Consider the following 16,569-nt stretch of genomic DNA (forward strand, 5'->3'; position numbering starts at 1 on the left):
CGGGGCCTCTGGGCCAGCCTCTGATAGCGGCGCTGCAGGCAGGCCACTTGACGTCCCGGGGTGTGGTCTGTGGCTCTGCCAGTCAACGTCAGAATTTCTTACCTTTTCCCTGCGGTCCCTCTGGGTGTTCTGTCCCAGCCTCCTCCCCGTTGTGTTTAGACCTTGGGGGTTGCCTCTGCCAGACTGGGTTTCCAGGAGACTGGTCTTTAATACACAGTTGGCAGGTGTGGGTCGATACAGGGCGACAGTGGATGGAACATTCAAGGTGCGGGGCTTGCATAGCATTCATCGTAACGAATGGTCCTCTGAGGGGATACGTGGTTCAGGCAGTAAGGCAGTCGAGGCCGTGGCCAAGTCCCTTAAGGAATCCAGTGGACAAAAGCACGGCTGGCACCTACATTTTTCAAGGGGCATTGTTAAATTCCCAACGCATTGCCAGTGGGGGCTGATGCCAAAGTCACCAAACCCCAAAGCAGGGTGTCCAGATATGAAATTGTCCCAGTTACGGTAGGCGGCTGCGGATCCTATTCTGCGACCCTAATAGCCTGACAACTCCTGGAGTGAGAATGAGGAGCATGGGCACCTGAGAGTCGGGGGACACGCCTCAGCCTCGGGGTAGGGAGCTCACATAGGAGACCGCCCCCCCATGAGCCCGGCAGGGCACGGGCATGGTGGGCGCAGTGAGGATGGAAACGAGAGGGTGACCCACCAGGGCTATTGGGCAGACTCGGTTGCACCCTGCCTCCACACTCTCACCCTGTCTCCCTCCTGGGCCCTGTGCGTGAGCCCAGGTGGACAGACCCTCACGCGTGGGATGGGGCATGCACAGACCTCAGGGCCAGGGAAGGGAGTTCATGGGGCTTCGTCCTTCTACCTCAAACGCCTCGCCAGAGAAAGGGGCCTTGGTTGCTTAGGCTCTGGCTGTGCCCCTAACCTCGGGGCTTCTTTCTTGGTGGGGTCCCTTGCTGTCTGATGACTAGTTTGCAACAGAATGCCCAGCTGGGCTCTCTGGCCGCATAGACATGCAGGGAGGCTGTGATGGGGGCCAGTGCAGCACCGGCACTGCCCCGGGAGCCCTGGGGTCACAGTGACCAGCGTGAGGAATGGAAGAAGTGCATTGAAGGGGTCATGGGGGGCAGGAACGCAGCCTGCAGTGGCCAGTTTTGCCAGCCTCCCTTCCCTCCTCCGAGCACACGCTTCTCCATCCTGCACGTTGAGACCGAGTACGGCACGACAGTGCTGCTCTAAGCTTGCTCGTCACAGCTCACAGGCCGCGGCCTAGCGCCTTCCAGTTCCAGGGGGAAACACGCGGTCAGAACCCAGCCCTGATTCAGCGTGCCCCTTGTGCCTTTTCCCTCAAAGCTGCTCTGCAGGCCGGGAGGCGGTGGTGACTGACCTAAGGAGCCCGAGTTCCCAGCCTGCCTTGTTCTGCTACCTGGCAAGGGCAGTTTGAGGAAGGGGAATCATGCCTCAACCACACACTCACGACCAAGAAGCGATGATCAGAAACAGAGTAGTAGCAGACAGGATCGTACAGGGCATAAGACAGAAAGTGTCTGATGTGCAATGACTGACCTGGATTCATTTCGGGAGTGCTAACTTGATCTAACCTCAGAAAATCATGAGGAAAATTTCCCACATTCACAGATGAAAGGAAAGAATCATGAGCCTCACGTTCAGGAAACAAAACGAAACAGTCGCTAAGTGTAGATATCCTTTTGCGATGTACTTTTTCCAATTTCTTTTCTAAGCTGTGGTTGTTGAGATACAATTTCCTCACAGGACTTTCTGAGTCCTCATCAATTCATACTGTCACGGAGAGCCACCACCACAACCAAAATACAGAACATTTTGAGCGCCCCAGATCCTTCCCTTCTCTCAAGTCCCACAGCCTGACAGCCAGCGACCTGTGTTGTGTCCCCACAGGCTGGCCTTCTCAGAATGCCAGAGAGTGGGACCACGCCGCAGTGTGTGCACTTCTGCATTTGGCTTCCTTCACAGAAAAGGATAAGTGAGAGCCTTGTGCAGGTGCAACGTACCATTCCTCCGCCCGGGTAGCGTTACATGGCGCGATCACTTCACGGTTACTCGTCAAATGTCGCTTTGCACATAATCTCTCCCACCCTCGAAATGGTTAGACTCTTTGATTGTTGCAAACGTGGTGTGTGAACCGAACCGAACCCCGAAGCAGGGTGTCCAGGATCTGAAAATGTTGCTTGAGGCGGCTGTGGATCCTAGTCTGCCACCCTATGACTCCTTTAAGGAAACTGTAGGGCGCCCCCCACCTTCACCATTAAGGGCGGGCTTCCTATGCCACTTTTCCCTGTGGGTGTTAAGTCTTGTGTTGGAAAAATGGCTGGCCATACTTTCTGAGCTAAGTGTTTCACATCCATGCTAACACTGCATCCTTCCATCCACTCCACCCACCACCACACAGATGGTACCCTCATCTCCCACTTTTTGCATGGGTAACGGGTTACGCAGTGAGACTGTGCTGGCAGAACAGGTGCCTGGGGAGAGGAGGTGAGACAGGAAGTGATGGGAGAACTGGAAGACCACCGCACTTCTCCTCCATTTATTACTCACGATCAATTCTATGTACTCACCCCACCTTGGAAGTTCCTTCCACCATCACCCCCTATCCACCCATACCCTCAATCGATGTATTAAAGACCAATCTCCTGGGAACCCAGTCTGGCAGAAGCAACCTCCAAGACTCGAAACACAAGTGTGCCCCTCATTCGCAGGCCCGCGTAGCCCTGGGTGCTGGCTGCTGGAAGTAACCAATTCCCAACCTTCGCTCGAGGGCAAATCCAACACAGAGTCAGACTCAACCTTGTGTGACCTAAGGAGGCAGGGTGGGAGGCTGAGCTGAGGTGAGCACTACCATTGCCAGGAAAATGTGTGTCCTGAGCTGGTGGAGCAGTATTTGAAGGGGACTATGCAGCTCCATGGAGACCTATCAACCGCCCTCACCATAGAAGCTGGTGGCCATTTTCCCGTCGAGGGTACGGAGATGACCCGGTGGGAGGAGGGCCAGGTGGCCGCCTAGTGCAGGACGGATGTGACCGCTCACTCGGGCAGGCAGTTTCCCCAGGGTTGGCCCTGAGCCAGCAAAGACTCAGTCCCTATACTTCAGGATGGACAGCCGCAAGCGCCTCTCTTTCCTGTTCCCAGAACCTTCCCCCCGATCCCCAAGTCCCTGGGCTATGCCTTATACTTCCACCCCCACCCGCCCACCCAGTGATTCCAAGGAGGGACCACACAGGACTGGCAACTCAGGCTCAAATGGAGAGCAGATTTATCGGAAGAGTACACCTTCCTGGGTGAGCTGTCCAGGTGGCCCCAGAGCTGGGGACAGACTCCACAGAGCACTGGACCTGGGACTGTGCAGGTGGGGAGGGGCTACATTGCTCTCTAACCCCTGTGGAAGACAGGTGCAGGGCAAGCCACTGGCGGAAAGCCACAGGGGAAATCAGGGGCGTTCAGACAACAAAGCAGGACAGCAGGACAACCAGCAGTAGATGGACACACGGCAAGAGGGACTGAGCTCTGGAAGGGGACTGTGAGTTCCTGCTGAAGGTAGGAGGGGAAATGTGGGGACCAATGCCATGAGACACTCAACGAGGAGGAGGCCAGGACAGAACACCCAGATGGTCCACAGGGGAAAGGGAGTAAACACTGACGTTGACTGGCAGAGCCACAGACCACACCCCGGGACGTCAGGTGGCCTGCCTGCAGCGCCGCTATCAGAGGCTGGCCCAGAGGCCCCGCAGGCAGAGAGCCCGCCACTGAACGCCACAGGCACTGTTCTGGACCAACCTCTGAGATGGAAGGAGCAGCTCCAGGCCTTCCCTGCCCAGACACCCCCTTCCACGGCAACCGCCCCTCCCCAACGCCAAGAGACCACAAAATTTGAGAGAAACTTTAATTTGGAAAAGCTGACAAATGAAGTGCAGTAGGAGCCGGCGAACCGGGGAAGGAAGCCCCGGCCGAGGTGGGACGGGAGGGAATCAGCTTGGCCGCAGCGCCCGGGCTCCAAGGCTACCAGCTGCTCCTCCTGCGCGAAGGTGCGCGCTTCCGCCTGTCACACACACACACGGCAGCGTCGGGGACCAGCGTCAAACCAGGGCCGGCCCACGGCACGCCTCAAGAGCCACGGCTGGGGGAAGGGGCACCGTGTGTGGAGCACTCACATCAAGGTTTCTGGAACTTGTCAGCCAGGGACCGCATGGCCTCTGAAACACAGACAGGCATAAGCAGGCACTCCAGCTAGGACGGGGAAGCCCATCCCCCCTGACCTGTGGGCAACCGCCCAGCCCTGCAACCTGAGACCCCCTGCAGCCCCTCCCCAAGGAGCCTTGGGCCCCGACTCCCACCCACCAGCCCAATTCAATGTGCACATGTTTTCCCAGCATGACAAAGCGTGCCAGTAGAGCTGAAGCTTTGGGCCGCATCAGAACCACTCAGAACTTTTCAAACAAGCCAGACCCGCAGAAGCCGCACCCAGCTATACCGAAGGCAAAGTCAGGGAGGCATCACCAAACGTCCTAAGAGGAGAGCCTAGGAGCGGTCCTCGCCGGCAAAGTGCGCCCGCGTTTTGAACCACACTTTCCCCTCTGTGCACACCCCGGGCTGTGCATGAAGAGCGGGCGCCAGCGTCAGGCCTGCTGGGTTCCTTTCCCCAGAGGAAAGGAGGTCCCTGGGACCCGCACACCGTCCCCAACCCACACTCAGTCGGCCCCTAGCCCTGGCCCTGGCCCAGACCAGCCAGAGGTTCCGCATACCAAGTTGCTGTTTAAGGTCCCGTATTTCTCTCTGCAGCTCGGGACACTGGGCCGGCAGACACCGCAGAAGGAGAGATAATTAGCATACTCAAGCCTCCTCACCCCTGGATGCCCCCACCCTGGGGCTTGGCCGCCTCGGGCTCCTCAGGACACGGAGAAGGCAGGTCCCCGCCACGAGAGGTGGGATGGTGGTGGGGTGGTGGTGGGGGTGGGAGACAGGTCTGTTGAATCCAGACACAGATCCCAGCTCTCTAGTTTGGGCCTGCATTTCTAAGGAGCCAGAGGGAGCATCACCTGAAGACAACCCTGTCCCGCAGGTGGCTGCTGCTGACGGTCCAGTCTTGCAGGTTCTTCGGGAGGTTCCTGGTCACCTGAGACCGAGAGAACACAAGATCCAGCTGCCAAAGCTCCCAGGGAGGAGGAAAGGCCTTAGCGCGGTCTAACGCGAGGCCACACCACCCTCTCTGCTGGCAACAAGGTGTCCCTGCCTGCCCAGCAGCTCCACCCTTCTCTCAGGGCCTGCCTTCCCCGTCCCCCAGGGGCAGCCCATCCAGGACTCTGGTCCCCAAACTGTGTGTGGCTCTGGGTTGGACGCCGGTCGAGCTGCAGTCACCGCCAGCCCCTGGGGCCCAACAGCGCTTATCGGAAAAGGCCCTGTTCTGCTGAAACTCTACGTCTGCAGTCGCAGTTTGGGGCGCTGCCGCGAATGACTCCCGCGTGCAGAACCCACGCAGGGGATGAGGTGGCTTGAGTCCAGCCCTGTGACAGCCTGTATCCTCTGGGAGAGGCTGTCTCGCCGTGCAGGGAGGCAGGCAGGCAGGCAGGCAGACAGGGAGGCAGGGCGGCAGGGAGGCTGGGAGGAAGCTGAGGCCCTGGCAGAACCAGACGTCTCCCTTCCGGTGCCCTCGCCCCTCCGCTCCAGCAAAGCCATGGGACTCACCGTAGGCTGCGGGCCCACGGGGCATGACTTCTCCCTGGCTCAGGGCCAAGGATCCTGGGCGTCCCTGACCCCGGATGTCTCCGTTGTTCCCATCGCCGGTGTCGCGTTCTCCAATATGCCCACACTGAAACGACAGTCTCTGCTCCTGCATCGCAGATGAAAACCAAAAGTTCTCGTTGAGTCGACGTGTGTGCCTGGCTGAGCGTGGGCGTGTGCGCGTGCCACGTGGGCACCGGGCCTGGGGTGAGCCAGGGAAAAGGGAAGGCAGTCCGCGGGCTGATCTCCTGGGCACTTTCTCCCTCAGTCAGCCTTGGGCCAGGGGGCAGAGCCGAGCTAGAGAGAACAGTAGGGTGCAGAGAAGGCCCGCGGCCCCTGCAGGAAAGGCTGCGGAGCCGCGAAAGGCCGCTCACTGGTCTCAACTTTGAAGCTTCCTGTCAAAAACTTGGAAGGGGTCCCCGATCCCCGTCCTCTGCCCCAGCCCGGCCTTCCATCCCAGCCCCTCTCTGACACAGCGGGCTGGGGATTTTGCCAGCGGCGCAGTATGTAGGCCAGCACACAGCGAAGCTGTCTTCGGGCTTGCCCTGCGAAAACCACCCCGGTCCGGCACCCTAACGGCCTTGGGCGCCCAACGACAGCCCCGGAGTGAGGGACAGAGGGAGCACGGGGAGAGAGGCAGGGGTGGGGCATGAGAAGGGTGGGGAGCAGGGAGAAGCAGGCAGGGCCTGAGACTCACCTGGCTCTCCGGGAATGGGCCTCTGTGCGGGTCCTCATGTTTTCCTTCTCCCATCACCGACCCACTCCCACTCTTCCTCATGGCCGCACACTTGGGTGCAGCGCCCGTGTGACTGGACTCTTCGGGTCCAAAAACGGGCGAGGAACACCTCCGGCCCCTCCCAAGCAGCGCAGCAGCAAAGGTCGGAGGTGAGGCGGCTGGATCCAGGGCGGCTACAGAGCCTCCCTGTCCCCAGGAAGGAGAGAACTTCCGGGGGGGTGCTTTGCGGTTCCCCCGTAGGGATTTCCGCGCCGTGGGCTGTTTCTTTATCCCAGTGTACCCGGCCAGGCTGCCTGCAGCAGCACCTAGGGGCAGGAAGACGGAGCTGCTCCGAGCCTTCCCACAGAGCACATTTGGTCGCATCTCGTTGAAGGACACCTCTGGGTCCCAAACAGCCGGCCTGTCCACATCTGAAGTGAATCCTCGCAGAGCTGAGGACAGGGAAGAGCCCGGCAGGGCAGGGAACTGCTCACTGACGTGGCTTCCCCAGCGTCTGGGTGCGTCCTCGGGCCTGCTGGGTATGGCCTGGCTTCCTCCTGGGCGACAAACGCTCACCCTGGTCAGCTGCCTCTCCCCCGGCTCATAGGGTGGCTCGGAGTCGGAACGCGGCCAGCTGACCAGACCTTCCCCGGAGGGCTGCTGGCGACCCACAGTGACTTCTGACCTATACCCAGCGCCTCTATTGGCGGTTGCCCAGGCCAGGTCTCCTCCAGGCGCCCCGAAGTGGAACGCGGCGCCAAAAGCCACCCGCCGTCCCACCGGGCTCTGAGCCCTCGCACCTGGTGTCGGGGCCGCCAAAATGGTGGACACTTCCGTGTCGCAGCTCTCTGGGGTGGAGGCTCTGCGGACACCCGGGGCATCCCGTTCGCTCAGCTGCCTCAGCACAGCCATCGTGCTCTCATTGCCAAGGTGCGCCGGAGTGGCCCCCTCACCGCGGACCAAGGAGCCAGGTGGGCCTTCGGAGCCCCACGGCCCCCACCCTGCTGCTTCCATGGCTCCCTGGTCGGCCTCGGAGCCCTCCCTTTCGAGGTAGCCGCCGCAGCCCCCGCCCTCACTGCCCTGCGGCGCCCCCAAAGCGAGGAGGCCCGCACCCTTCCTGCCCTGTGGGTCAAACCCTGCTCTGGAGCCAGACCCCTCGTCCTCCTCAGAGGAGCTCATTGTCGCCAAGTCCCGAAAGGGAGCTTCTGCCGAGGCAACGACCCTGGGCAGAACAGCGGCGGAGGCGCTGGCCGCTGCGACACCGCTCGGGCGCAGAAGCCTGCCCAGAACGCCGTTGGCCAGCCCCACAGGAAACGCGCGGGCTCGCTTCCCACGGCGCGCGACTTCGAGTCCCCGCTGTCGCCTTCTCATTGGTCCTCCGCCCACCGCCAATGAGTGCGCCCCTGTACGCCCGTGCCTCCGCGCCCTGGCCAGTAAGGTGCAGGGTTTCTGGCGGGCGCCGAGTCCCTGCGCTGTAGCAGAAGTCGGCAGCCGATCTGGCGGACCAGTTCGGTTGTCTTCGGGCTTTTCTCTCATCACTTCCTGCCCCGCCTCCTGTGCCCGGGCACCCGCCTTCCCGCCACAGTTGGGGCGTGTAGCCCCAATTCCTCGTGCAAAAAGCAGGGAGACGAAGGTGCCACCTCTGTAGTGGCGTGCGGAGGGGTGGGGAGGGCGCAGTGGCAGCGTGGAGAATCGCTTAGCTCAGAACGTGTCTGCCGGCCGTTATTCCACCACAAGACATACCGCCCAATGGGAATGGGGGCACCGGAAGCCGGCCCTCAATAGTGCGGGGTGGGGGGGGACCTTACTTTTTCCTTAAAGGGCCCCAAAGCGAAAGTTGTCATCTCGACGGACTGGACGGTCTCCGTCACGACTCAATCACCGCTCTGATGGGTGATCAAATCGGCCTGTGCGTTGATGCTCGGGGGGCTTGATTGGTTGGCCGGTTTGGCCCGTGAGCTGGGGTTGGCCCGGCTCTCCCCGCCCCGCCCCTAACTTGGAGTTAATTCAAAGAAGAGGGAATCCCGGTGGCCCGCACACTCTCCAAAAGACGTTCACTGTCACTGATCCCGGGCACACGAACGGAAACCATCCATCACTTTTCACACACCACGTTTGCAACAATCAAAGAGTCTAACCATTTCGAGGGTGGGAGAGATTATGTGCAAAGCGACATTTGACGAGTAACCGTGAAGTGATCGCGCCATGTAACGCTACCCGGGCGGAGGAATGGTACGTTGCACCTGCACAAGGCTCTCACTTATCCTTTTCTGTGAAGGAAGCCAAATGCAGAAGTGCACACACTGCGGCGTGGTCCCACTCTCTGGCATTCTGAGAAGGCCAGCCTGTGGGGACACAACACAGGTCGCTGGCTGTCAGGCTGTGGGACTTGAGAGAAGGGAAGGATCTGGGGCGCTGAAAATGTTCTGTATTTTGGTTGTGGTGGTGGCTCTCCGTGACAGTATGAATTGATGAGGTCTCAGAAAGTCCTGTGAGGAAATTGTATCTCAGCAACCACAGCTTTTAAGAGAAACTGGAAAAAGTACATCGCAAAGGGATATCTACACTTAGCGACTGTTTCGTTTTGTTTCCTGAACGTGAGGCTCATGATTCTTTCCTTTCATCTGTGAATGTGGGAAATTTTCCTCATGATTTTCTGAGGTTAGATCAAGTTAGCACTCCCGAAATGAATCCAGGTCAGTCATTGCACATCAGGCACTTTCCGTCTTATGCCCTGTACGATCCTGTCTGCTACTACTCTGTTTCTGATCCTCGCTTCCGGGTCGTGAGCGTGTGGTTGAGGCATGATTCCCCTTCCTCAAACTGCCCTTGCCAGGTAGCAGAACAAGGCAGGCTGGGAACTCGGGCTCCTTAGGTCAGTCACCACCGCCTCCCGGCCTGCAGAGCAGCTTTGAGGGAAAAGGCACAAGGGGCACGCTGAATCAGGGCTGGGTTCTGACCGCGTGTTTCCCCCTGGAACTGGAAGGCGCTAGGCCGCGGCCTGTGAGCTGTGACGAGCAAGCTTAGAGCAGCACTGTCGTGCCGTACTCGGTCTCAACGTGCAGGATGGAGAAGCGTGTGCTCGGAGGAGGGAAGGGAGGCTGGCAAAACTGGCCACTGCAGGCTGCGTTCCTGCCCCCCATGACCCCTTCAATGCACTTCTTCCATTCCTCACGCTGGTCACTGTGACCCCAGGGCTCCCGGGGCAGTGCCGGTGCTGCACTGGCCCCCATCACAGCCTCCCTGCATGTCTATGCGGCCAGAGAGCCCAGCTGGGCATTCTGTTGCAAACTAGTCATCAGACAGCAAGGGACCCCACCAAGAAAGAAGCCCCGAGGTTAGGGGCACAGCCAGAGCCTAAGCAACCAAGGCCCCTTTCTCTGGCGAGGCGTTTGAGGTAGAAGGACGAAGCCCCACGAACTCCCTTCCCTGGCCCTGAGGTCTGTGCATGCCCCATCCCACGCGTGAGGGTCTGTCCTCCTGGGCTCACGCACAGGGCCCAGGAGGGAGACAGGGTGAGAGTGTGGAGGCAGGGTGTAGCCGAGTCTGCCGAATAGTCCCGGTGGGTCACCCTCTCGTTTACATCCTCACTGTGCCCATCACTGCGGGGCTTATGTGGGGGCGGTCTCCTACATGAGCTCCTTGCCCTGAGGGTGAGGCAGGTCCCCTGATTCTGAGGAGGCCATTCTCCCTGTTTTCACTCACTCCAGGAGTTGTCAGGCTATTAGGGTCGCAGAATAGGATCCGCAGCCGCCTACCGTAACTGGGACAATTCATATCTGGACACCCTGCTTTGGGGTTTGGTGACTTTGGCATCAGCCCCCACTGGCAATGCGTTGGGAATTTAACAATGCCCCTTGAAAAATGTAGGTCCCAGCCGTGCTTTTGTCCACTGGATCCCTTAAGGGACTTGGCTGTGGCCTCTACTGCCTTATTCTCTCAACAGCATATTTCTCCTCAGAGACCATTGCAATTATTCCGTGCACGAACCTCACCTTGAATGTTCTATCCACCATTGCTTCCTACCCACAGACACCTGCCCACTGTGTATTAAACACCAGTCTCCTGGAAACCCAGTCTGACAGAAGCAACCCCCCAAGGCTCTATACACCAGTGTGTCCCTCAGTCGCAGGCCCGTGTAGCCCTGGATGCTGGCTGTGGGAAGGAACCAATTCCCAACCTTCGCTCGAGGGCAAATACAACACAGAGTCAGACTCAACCTTGTGTGACCTAAGGAGGCAGGGTGGGAGGCTGAGCTGAGGTGAGCACTACCATTGCCAGGAAAATGTGTGTCCTGAGCTGGTGGAGCAGTATTTGAAGGGGACTATGCAGCTCCATGGAGACCTATCAACCGCCCTCACCATAGAAGCTGGTGGTCATTTTCCCGTCGAGGGTACAGAGATGACCCGGTGGGAGGAGGGCCAGGTGGCCGCCTAGTGCAGGACGGATGTGACCGCTCACTCAGGCAGGCAGTTTCCCCAGGGTTGGCCCTGAGCCAGCAAAGACTCAGTCCCTGTCCTTCAGGATGGACAACCGCCAGCGCCTCTCTTTCGTGTTCCCAGAACCTTCCCCCCGGTCCCCAAGTCCCTGGGCTATGCTTATACTTCCACCCCCACCCGCCCACCCAGTGATTCCAAGGAGGGACCACACAGGACTGGCAACTCAGGCTCAAATGGAGAGCAGATTTATCGGAAGAGTACACCTTCCTGGGTGAGCTGTCCAGGTGGCCCCAGAGCTGGGGACAGACTCCACAGAGCACTGGACCTGGGACTATGCAGGTGGGGAGGGGCTACATTGCTCTCTAACCCCTGTGGAAGACAGGTGCAGGGCAAGCCACTGGCGGAAAGCCACAGGGGAAATCAGGGGCGTTCAGACAACAAAGCAGGACAGCAGGACAACCAGCAGTAGATGGACACACGGCAAGAGGGACTGAGCTCTGGAAGGGGACTGTGAGTTCCTGCTGAAGGTAGGAGGGGAAATGTGGGGACCAATGCCATGAGACACTCAACGAGGAGGAGGCCAGGACAGAACACCCAGATGGTCCACAGGGGAAAGGGAGTAAACACTGACGTTGACTGGCAGAGCCACAGACCACACCCCGGGACGTCAGGTGGCCTGCCTGCAGCGCCGCTATCAGAGGCTGGCCCAGAGGCCCCGCAGGCAGAGAGCCCGCCACTGAACGCCACAGGCACTGTTCTGGACCAACCTCTGAGATGGAAGGAGCAGCTCCAGGCCTTCCCTGCCCAGACACCCCCTTCCACGGCAACCGCCCCTCCCCAACGCCAAGAGACCACAAAATTTGAGAGAAACTTTAATTTGGAAAAGCTGACAAATGAAGTGCAGTAGGAGCCGGCGAACCGGGGAAGGAAGCCCCGGCCGAGGTGGGACGGGAGGGAATCAGCTTGGCCGCAGCGCCCGGGCTCCAAGGCTACCAGCTGCTCCTCCTGCGCGAAGGTGCGCGCTTCCGCCTGTCACACACACACACGGCAGCGTCGGGGACCAGCGTCAAACCAGGGCCGGCCCACGGCACGCCTCAAGAGCCACGGCTGGGGGAAGGGGCACCGTGTGTGGAGCACTCACATCAAGGTTTCTGGAACTTGCCAGCCAGGGACCGCATGGCCTCTGAAACACAGACAGGCATAAGCAGGCACTCCAGCTAGGACGGGGAAGCCCATCCCCCCTGACCCGTGGGCAACCGCCCAGCCCTGCAACCTGAGACCCCCTGCAGCCCCTCCCCAAGGAGCCTTGGGCCCCGACTCCCACCCACCAGCCCAATTCAATGTGCACATGTTTTCCCAGCATGACAAAGCGTGCCAGTAGAGCTGAAGCTTTGGGGCACATCAGAACCACTCAGAACTTTTCAAACAAGCCAGACCCGCAGAAGCCGCACCCAGCTATACCCAAGGCAAAGTCAGGGAGGCATCACCAAACGTCCTAAGAGGAGAGCCTAGGAGCGGTCCTCGCCGGCAAAGTGCGCCCCGCGTTTTGAACCACACTTTCCCCTCTGTGCACACCCCGGGCTGTGCATGCAGAGCGGGCGCCAGCACTAGGCCTGCTGGGTTGCCCGCCCCACAGGAACGGAGGTCCCTGGGACCTGCACACAGTCCCCAACCCACACTCAGTCGGACCCTGGCCCAGACCAGTCAGAGGTTCCGCATACCAGGTTCCTGTTGAATGTCGTGTATTTCTCTCTGCAGCTGGGGACACTGGGCCGGCAGACACCGCAGAAAGAGAGATAATTAGCATACTCAGGCCTCCTCACCCCTGGATGCCCCCACCCTGGGGCTTGGCCGCCTCGGGCTCCTCAGGACACGGAAAAGGCACGTCCGCCCCATGAGAGGCGGGATGGTGGTGGGGTGGTGGTGGGGGTGGGAGACAGGTCCGTTGAATCCAGACAGAGATCCCAGCTCTCTAGTTTGGGCCTGGATTTCTAGGAGCCAGAGGGGCATCACCTGAAGACAACCCTGTCCCGCAGGTGGCTGCTGCTGACGGTCCGGTCTTGCAGGTTCTTCGGGAGGTTCCTGGTCACCTGAGACCGAGAGAACACAAGATCCAGCTGCCAAAGCTCCCAGGGAGGAGGAAAGGCCTTAGCGCGGTCTAACGCGAGGCCACACCACCCTCTCTGCTGGCAACAAGGTGTCCCTGCCTGCCCAGCAGCTCCACCCTTCTCTCAGGGCCTGCCTTCCCCGTCCCCCAGGGGCAGCCCATCCAGGACTCTGGTCCCCAAACTGTGTGTGGCTCTGGGTTGGACGCCGGTCGAGCTGCAGTCACCGCCAGCCCCTGGGGCCCAACAGCGCTTATCGGAAAAGGCCCTGTTCTGCTGAAACTCTACGTCTGCAGTCGCAGTTTGGGGCGCTGCCGCGAATGACTCCTGCGTGCAGAACCCACGCAGGGGATGAGGTGGCTTGAGTCCAGCCCTGTGACAGCCTGTATCCTCTGGGAGAGGCTGTCTCGCCGTGCAGGGAGGCAGGCAGGCAGGCAGGCAGACAGGGAGGCAGGGCGGCAGGGAGGCTGGGAGGAAGCTGAGGCCCTGGCAGAACCAGACGTCTCCCTTCCGGTGCCCTCGCCCCTCCGCTCCAGCAAAGCCATGGGACTCACCGTAGGCTGCGGGCCCACGGGGCATGACTTCTCCCTGGCTCAGGGCCAAGGATCCTGGGCGTCCCTGACCCCGGATGTCTCCGTTGTTCCCATCGCCGGTGTCGCGTTCTCCAATATGCCCACACTGAAACGACGGTCTCTGCTCCTGCAACGCAGATGAAAACCAAAAGTTCTCGTTGAGTCGACGTGTATACCTGGCTGAGCGTGGGCGTGTGCGCGTGCCACGTGGGCACCGGGGCTGGGGTGAGGCCGGGCACAGGGAAGGCAGTCCGCAGGCTGATCTCCTGGGCACTTTCTCCCTCAGTCAGCCTTGGGTCAGGGGGCAGAGTCGAGCTAGAGAGAACAGTGGGGTGCAGAGAAGGCCCGCGGCCCCTGCAGGAAAGGCTGCGGAGCCGCGAAAGGCCGCTCACTGGTCTCAACTTTGAAGCTTCCTGTCAAAAACTTGGAAGGGGTCCCCGATCCCCGTCCTCTGCCCCAGCCCGGCCTTCCATCCCAGCCCCTCTCTGACACAGCGGGCTGGGGATTTTGCCAGCGGCGCAGTATGTAGGCCAGCACACAGCGAAGCTGTCTTCGGGCTTGCCCTGCGAAAACCACCCCGGTCCGGCACCCTAACGGCCTTGGGCGCCCAACGACAGCCCCGGAGTGAGGGACAGAGGGAGCACGGGGAGAGAGGCAGGGGTGGGGCATGAGAAGGGTGGGGAGCAGGGAGAAGCAGGCAGGGCCTGAGACTCACCTGGCTCTCCGGGAATGGGCCTCTGTGCGGGTCCTCATGTTTTCCTTCTCCCATCACCGACCCACTCCCACTCTGCCTCATGGCCGCACACTTGGGTGCAGCGCCCATGTGACTGGACTCTTTGGGTCCAAAAACGGGCGAGGAACACCTCCGGCCCCTCCCAAGCAGCGCAGCAGCAAAGGTCGGAGGCGAGGCGGCTGGATCCAGGGCGGCTGCCGAGCTTCCCTGTCCGCAGGAAGGAGAGATCCTCCGGCGGGGTGCTTTGCGGGTCCCCCGTAGGGATATCCGCGCTGTACGCCGCCGTTTCTTTATCCCAGTGTCCCCGGCCAGGCTGCCTGCAGCAGCACCTAGGGGCAGGAAGACGGAGCTGATCCGAGCCTTCCCACAGAGCACATTTGGTCGCATCTCGTTGAAGGACACCTCTGGGTCCCAAACAGCCGGCCTGTCCACATCTGAAGTGAATCCTCGCAGAGCTGAGGACAGGGAAGAGCCCGGCAGGGCAGGGAACTGCTCCCTGACGTGGCTTCCCCAGCGTCTGGGTGCGTCCTCGGGCCTCCTGGGTATGGCCTGGCTTCCTCCTGGGCGACAAACGCTCACCCTGGTCAGCTGCCTCTCCCCCGGCTCATAGGGTGGCTCGGAGTCGGAACGCGGCCAGCTGACCAGACCTTCCCCGGAGGGCTGCTGGCGACCCACAGTGACTTCTGACCTATACCCAGCGCCTCTATTGGCGGTTGCCCAGGCCAGGTCTCCTCCAGGCTCCCCGAAGTGAAACGCGGCGCCAAAAGCCACCCGCCGTCCCACCGGGGTCTGGGCCCTCGCACCTGGTGTCGGGGCCGCCAAAATGGTGGACACTTCCGTGTCGCAGCTCTCTGGGGTGGAGGCTCTGCGGACACCCGGGGCATCCCGTTCGCTCAGCTGCCTCAGCACAGCCATCGTGCTCTCACTGCCAAGGTGCGCCGGAGTGGCCCCCTCACCGCGGACCAAGGAGCCAGGTGGGCCTTCGGAGCCCCACGGCCCCCACCCTGCTGCTTCCATGGCTCCCTGGTCGGCCTCGGAGCCCTCCCGGTCGAAGTAGCCGCCCCCCGCCCCCGCTCTCACTGCCCTGCGGCGCCCCCAAAGCGAGGAGGCCCGCACCCTCCCCGCCCTGTGGGCCAAATCCTGCTCCGGAGCCAGACCCCTCGTCCTCCTCAGAGGAGCTCATTGTCGCCAAGTCCCGAAAGGGAGCTTCTGCCGAGGCAACGACCCTGGGCAGAACAGCGGCGGAGGCGCTGGCCGCTGCGACACCGCTCGGGCGCAGAAGCCTGCCCAGAACGCCGTTGGCCAGCCCCACAGGAAACGCGCGGGCTCGCTTCCCACAGCGCGCGACTTCGAGGCCCCGCTGTCGCCTTCTCATTGGTCCTCCGCCCACCGCCAATGAGTGCGCCCCTGTACGCCCGTGCCTCCGCGCCCTGGCCAGTAAGGTGCAGGGTTTCTGGCGGGCGCCGAGTCCCTGCGCTGTAGCAGAAGTCGGCAGCCGATCTGGCGGACCAGCTCGGTGGTCTTCGGGCTTTTCTCTCATCACTTCCTGCCCCGCCTCCTGTGCCCGGGCACCCGCCTTCCCGCCACAGTTGGGGCGTGTAGCCCCAATTCCTCGTGCAAAAAAGCAGGGAGACGAAGGCGCCACCTCTGTGGTGGCGTGCGGAGGGGTGGGGAGGGCGCAGTGGCAGCGTGGAGAATCGTTTAGCTCAGAACGTGTCTGCCGGCCGTTATTCCACCACAAGACATACCGCCCAATGGGAATGGGGGCACCGGAAGCCGGCCCTCAATAGTGCGGGGTGGGGGGGGACCCTACTTTTTCCTTAAAGGGCCCCAAAGCGAAAGTTGTCATCTCGACGGACTGGACGGTCTCCGTCACGACTCAATCACCGCTCTGATGGGTGATCAAATCGGCCTGTGCGTTGATGCTCGGGGGGCTTGATTGGTTGGCCGGTTTGGCCCGTGAGCTGGGGTTGGCCCGGCTCTCCCCGCCCCGCCCCTAACTTGGAGTTAATTCAAAGAAGAGGGAATCCCGGTGGCCCGCACACTCTCCAAAAGAAGTTCACTGTCACTGATCCCGGGCACACGAACGGAAACCATCCATCACTTTTCACACACCACGTTTGCAACAATCAAAGAGTCTAACCATCTCGAGGGTGGGAGAGATTATGTGCAAAGCGACATTTGACGAGTAACCGTGAAGTGATCGCGCCATGTAACGCTACCCGGGCGGAGGAATGGTACG

The 16,569-nt window shown here is 60.9% G+C and overlaps 2 long non-coding RNA genes across 4 annotated transcripts; both read right to left on the reverse strand.

Moving 5' to 3' along the window:
- Window positions 1-3,914: 3,914 nt before the first annotated feature.
- Window positions 3,915-4,872, reverse strand: LOC149990524 (uncharacterized). The gene is made up of 2 exons (XR_016508630.1): window positions 4,788-4,872; window positions 3,915-4,238 (listed from the first exon to the last, which is right to left on the reverse strand). It is a non-coding gene; the product is annotated as an uncharacterized LOC149990524 (long non-coding RNA).
- Window positions 4,873-11,776: 6,904 nt separating this feature from the next.
- On the reverse strand, window positions 11,777-13,660 carry LOC149990525 (uncharacterized). Of its 3 annotated transcripts, none has more exons than XR_016508624.1 (2): window positions 13,577-13,660; window positions 11,777-12,100 (listed from the first exon to the last, which is right to left on the reverse strand). It is a non-coding gene; the product is annotated as an uncharacterized LOC149990525 (long non-coding RNA). The 3 variants fall into 3 exon arrangements; XR_016508622.1 differs by lacking the exon at window positions 13,577-13,660 and adding an exon at window positions 12,741-12,806; XR_016508623.1 differs by lacking the exon at window positions 13,577-13,660 and adding an exon at window positions 12,639-12,733.
- Between the last annotated feature and the right edge of the window lie 2,909 nt (window positions 13,661-16,569).

This window comes from Furipterus horrens, unplaced genomic scaffold (genome assembly GCF_987537825.1).
Source record: "Furipterus horrens unplaced genomic scaffold, mFurHor1.1.pri manual_scaffold_17, whole genome shotgun sequence".
Taxonomy (NCBI): Eukaryota; Metazoa; Chordata; class Mammalia; order Chiroptera; family Furipteridae; genus Furipterus; species Furipterus horrens.